This window comes from Scyliorhinus torazame, chromosome 19 (assembly GCF_047496885.1).
Source record: "Scyliorhinus torazame isolate Kashiwa2021f chromosome 19, sScyTor2.1, whole genome shotgun sequence".
In the NCBI taxonomy this organism is placed as follows: domain Eukaryota; kingdom Metazoa; phylum Chordata; class Chondrichthyes; order Carcharhiniformes; family Scyliorhinidae; genus Scyliorhinus; species Scyliorhinus torazame.
Window position 1 is genome coordinate 19,778,949 of NC_092725.1, and position 5,385 is coordinate 19,784,333.

A 5,385-nucleotide genomic window follows, 5' to 3' on the forward strand; every position below is an offset into this window, starting at 1 on the left:
TCCCATCCTATTCATGTATTTGTCAAGATGCCCCTTAAAGTCACTATCGTCCCTGCTTCCACCACCTCCTCCGGTAGCGAGTTCCAGGCACCCACTACCCTCTGTGTAAAAGACTTGCCTCGTACATCTCCTCTAAACCTTGCCCCTCGCACCTTAAACCTATGCCCCCTAGGAATTAACCCCTCTACCCTAGGAAAAGGTCCCAGTGCATCCTGACACTGGGGCGGGATATTCCCAGGGGTGAAAGACTGAGCCTGGAACGTTCTTTAAAAGGGCTGATTCTGTGTGGCAGGGGAAGGGGGGTTGACTTTGCTGGGGCTACAAGGTGTCACAGAGGCCCATGTGATGGTGGTCCCTCGCGCTGCCAACAGGGCGATGCACCAATCGAGGTGCTAAATGAGACGCGGACAAGAGGCGGCGAGTGCTGAAGCCAGTTTTATTCACATGACCCGGCGCCAGGGGCTCAGCGAGCCTTCGCAATGACTCAAGATTACATCCTGTCAGGGCACCGGACATTGTCTTGTTCCGCGACACATTCCGCCCTCGGGGAGCTCAGTTCCTCTTGCGACCTTTGAAAGAGCGGGCACACCTGTGGGTAGCTGGGGTCTGGCCAGGTTTACATGGAGATAATGTGCAGCTGAACCCCAGACCTTGACATCCGAGCATTATACCTGGCAGGCAAAAAGGAATTCATTGATATCACCAAACATGGACCTGAGCTGTCGCTGCAAAAGACTCTGTCGACCTGCTTCAGAAGCTCTTTCTCTCCCACTACCCTCCTGTACCTCTCTCTGCCCAATGCCACCCAAGTGCCAGGCAATGACCATCTCCGACAAGAGAGGATCTAACCACCGCCCCTTGACATTCACCTTTTATAAGATTTCACGACTATAAATTAGGGCCAAAAGGGCAGAAAATGAAAGGTGTGTTTTTGTTGTTTTTGTGAGGTGAAGCTGTGCTGCATTTACCTACATGTAGCAGGAAATTGAACGGGTGTCCGCTACCTGTCCTGGCGTGATGCCTGGTGTCAACTTAGTAAAAGAACACAAAGTAACTGAGGGGAAAAGAAAAAAGGGGGCGGACTCCAGAACGACCAGCGGAGCACAACCCAAAAGGAACGAAAAGGAGGAACGAAAACTCAGCAAAAACTCGTCAAATCAAAGTGCGGAAATCGGGGTCAATAAAGGCAGCCCAACCCCTGCGGCAGCCACCCAGCCCGAAAAGCTTCGAGTGCGCCCGTGGACAGCTCCCGCTCCCGCTCCAGGGCGACCCGGCCGCGAACGAGGCCGCGGAAGAGGGGTAGACAGCCGGGCTGGACGACCCCCTCGGTCGCCTACTGCCTGGACCTATACATGGCAAGTTTGGCCAGGGCCCGTTGACATTCAATGCAATTACCATCGCTGAATCCCCCCCCCCCCCACACAGGGTACCAATCATAAACTGAACTGGACCCAACGTTATAAACACTGTGGCTCCCAGAGCAGGTCAAAGGCTGGGAATCCTGTGGAGAGAACTCACCTCCTGACTCCCCCCCCCCCCGCGCAAAGCCTGTCCACCATCTACGAGGACACAAGTCAGGAGTGTGGTGGGACCCTCTCCACTTGCCTGCATGAGTGGCAGCTCCCAACAACACTCGAGAAGCTCAACACCGTCCTTCGCCTTTGCTTCGAGGTGTGACGGCAGTCTGGAGAGAGAGAACGCCCAATCCCTTCGCTTCCCTTCCAAGTAAGGAGTCCCTGTTTCTCCGGGCACAGGTGAAAGACCCGGAACTGAGAGAGCTCCAACTGGGAGAGACCGACAGGAGATTTTGAGCTCAGAGAGAGTCTTACACTTTGGAATACCTCACAAATTAACATTCCCAGCACACTGCTTGTCGGGGCATTCTATTTGCATATGTAAATATATAAATATAAATTCACATACATATGAATGCAAAGTCCAAATTAAGAGAGAAGATCATTCAGGGGATAGGTACAAGGTGAGAAATAGAAAGGATTAAGGATAAGTCCTTGAGGGGGATAATTGTGGCAGTTTCCACATTATCAAAGAAGAATAACTATATTTCTGTTTTGTGATTATTCAAAACATACCCTGCATTTTTGTCTGGCCGAATGTTACATGTTGGACATCCAATTTTCTGCCCATGTTGCAATGTCTGTATCAAAACGGGCAGCACGGTAGCATGCTGGTTAGCACAATTGCTTCACAGCTCCTGGGTCCCAGGTTCGATTCCCGGCTTGGGTCACTGTCTGTGCCGAATCTGCACCTTCTCCCTGTGTCTGCGTGGGTTTCCTCCGGGTGCTCCGGTTTCCTCCCACAGTCCAAAGATGTGCAGGTTAGGTGGATTGGCCGTGATAAATTGCCCTTAGTGTCCAAAATTGCCCTTAGTGTTGGGGGAGGGTTATGGGGTTATGGGGATAGGGTGGGGGGGGGGGGGGGGTGGGCTTGGGTAGGGTGCTCTTTCAAAAAAGAGCTGGTGCAGACTCGATGGGCTGAATGGCCTCCTTCTGCACTGTAAATTCTATGATTCTTAAAAAAACGATATCTTAGCGACTGGCTTAATGGCAAAATAGCGTTATCCATCTCTCCATGGATCGTGGGATGGATTAATTCCTGATTGACGTACTTACCTGTGGCCACGGCCCTTGTGTTCAATCTCGGGGTAACGGCCATGGGTTCCAGGAGCAGCAGCAGGGCCAGCGCCAAGAGCAGTCCTTTCGCCATCTGCCTCCGAGCTCCTCAGAGTCAGAGTGAGCTGCCCAGGGCACAGAGGGAGCTCGATCTGAACTCAGAGACAATTTGGTAGTTAATCATCACACTCACGTTGTGGATCGTCTTTCAACTTGTGAAAGGGACAGTCTCTTTCAGAAGTTTTCTGTCACTTCTGCCCAAGCAGGCAGCACATTCCTGACTAGGCACCAATCAATCCTTCTCCCTTTCCCCCCCTCATTCTTTATCTGATTATCTCCAATCTGCTCATTCTTCTTCCCCAATCTCTCGATCTCCGTAACGTACCACAGGCGATGCTGGGGAAAGATTTATTCCCAGATCCCGGAGCCAACGTTTACCAATCGACCAACGTCACTGACACAATTAACCCTCCATTTTATCTGTGGTGGTGGTATCTTGCTGTGCACAGCTTTTCCCCCATGCTTCCTAGATTACAAAAGCGAGTATTTAATTGACCCTGAAACACATTGGGCTTCAGCCTGGGCTAGGCAGGTGCTGTATAAATGCACATCTTTATTCGATCTTATCGTAATTCTCTTTGCTGTCTGCCACTTTCTTTCCATCTATCTATCTATCTTTCTATCTATCCATCTATGTGTCTATCTATCTATCTATGTATCTATCTATCTATCTATCTACGTATCTGTCTATATATATTTATCTATCTATCTATGTCTCTATCTATCTATCTACGTATCTATCTATGTATCTATCCATTTATCTATATATCCATTTATCTATCTATCTATCTATCTATGTATCTATGTATCTGTCTATCTATCTATATATCTATCTATGTATCTATCTATTTATCTATCAATTTATATATCTACCTATCTATCTATCTATCTATCTATCTATGTATCTATCTATCTATCTATCTACGTATCTGTCTATCTATCTATCTACGTATCTATCTATATATCTATCTTTCTATCTACCTATCTTTGTATCTATCTATCTATCTATCTATCTACGTATCTATCTATGTATCTATCCATTTATCTATCTATCCATCTGTCTATCTATCTATGTATCTATGTATCTATCTATCTATATATCGATCTATGTATCTATCTATTTATCTATCAATCTATGTATCTATGTATCTACCTATCTATCTATCTATCTTTCTATCTGTCTATCTATCTCTCTATCTATCTTTCTATCTATCTATCTATCTGTCTATGTATCTATCCATTTATCTATCCATCTATCCATGTATCCATCTATCCATGTATCTATGTATCTATGTATCTATCTATCTGCCTATCTATCCATCTATCCATCTACCTATCTATGTATCTATCGATTTATCTACCTATCTATCTATCCATTTATCTATCTGTCTATATATCTATCTATCTATCCATCTATCCATCTATCCATCTACCCATCTATCCATGTATCCATGTATCCATGTATCTATGTATCTATCTATTTACCTATCTATGTATCTATCCATCTATCTATCTATGTATCTTTCTATCTTTCTTGTCTATCTATCTATGTATCTATCTATCTATGTATCTATCTATATTTCTTTTCTATCTATCTATCTCTCTATCTATCTATCTTTCTTTCTATCTTCTCCCTCTCTCACACCCTCTCCCCCTTTCTTTTCTCCACTTTCTCCCTCTCGCTTTTTCCTCTGTCTCTCTCCCATCCTCTCGCTCTTCTCCCTCACTCTCCCACTCACTTTTCTGCCGTCTCTCTCCCTTTCTTCTCCCTCGCTCTCTTCTCCCTCTCATTCCCTCTCTCTTCTCCCCCTCTCCTCTCTCTCTCTATCTATCTCTCACTTTACTCCCTCTCTCTCCCTCTCTTCTCTTTCTCTCTCTCTTCCGCCTTCTCACTCTCCTCTCTCTGTCTCCCTCCTTCCTCTCAATCTCTCCCGCTGTCTTGTCACCTCTCTCTCACTCTTTCCCACCCTCTCTCTCTTCTCCTTCTCTCTCTTCTACCCTCTCTTTCGCTCTCTTCTCCCTCTCTTTACGCCTCTCCCTCTACCACTCACTCCCAGCCGTTCTATCTCTTCTCCTTCTCTCGCTCACACACTCTCTCTCTCTTCGCCCTCTCTCTCTTGCCCTTTTCCTCTCTTTCTCCAACGCTCTCTCTCTTCTCTCTCTCTCACTCCCACCCTCTCCCTCTTCCTTCATCCTCTCTCCTCTATCTCTCTCCTCCCACCCTGCCCTCTCTCTCCCTTTCTTTTCTCCTTTCTCTCTCTCACACTCCTATCCTCTCTGTCTTCTCCCTCTCTTAGTCCTACCCACTCTCTCTCACTTCTGCCTCTCTCTCATCTTCTGAAACATTGTCCACCTCCCGTTCTCCTTTCTGCTGCCTCTGTCCCTCCCCCCACCATTATTTATATCTCCTCTCCACTGGTCACAGATACATTGAATGGGTTGTAGTTCAGAGTGAGGCCTTTTGGCCCTATTTTCCATGCTATCACCCTGCAGGAGTAACTCACCCAGTACCACTCTCATTCTCTCTCTCTCTAACTCTGTCTCTCTCTCACTCTCTCGCTCTCTTTCTCTCTCCCACTCTCTGTCTCTCACAGTCTCCCTCTCCCACTCTATCTGTCACTCGTTTTCTCTCTCTCTTACACTCTCTATCCCCCTCTCTCTCTCTGTCACACTCTCACTCTCCCTCTCTCTCCCT

At 46.9% G+C, this 5,385-nt stretch overlaps 1 long non-coding RNA gene across 2 annotated transcripts in view; it reads right to left on the bottom strand.

Moving 5' to 3' along the window:
• Positions 1-417: 417 nt before the first annotated feature.
• LOC140395879 (uncharacterized) overlaps positions 418-5,385 on the bottom strand; it is a 6,152-nt gene continuing 1,184 nt past the window's right edge. For both annotated transcript variants that reach the window (XR_011936356.1, XR_011936357.1), the window contains exons 2-3: positions 2,631-2,782; positions 418-671 (exon numbers count right to left, since the gene is read on the bottom strand). This is a non-coding gene — a long non-coding RNA (uncharacterized lncRNA). The remainder of the gene's footprint in view (positions 672-2,630; positions 2,783-5,385) is intronic.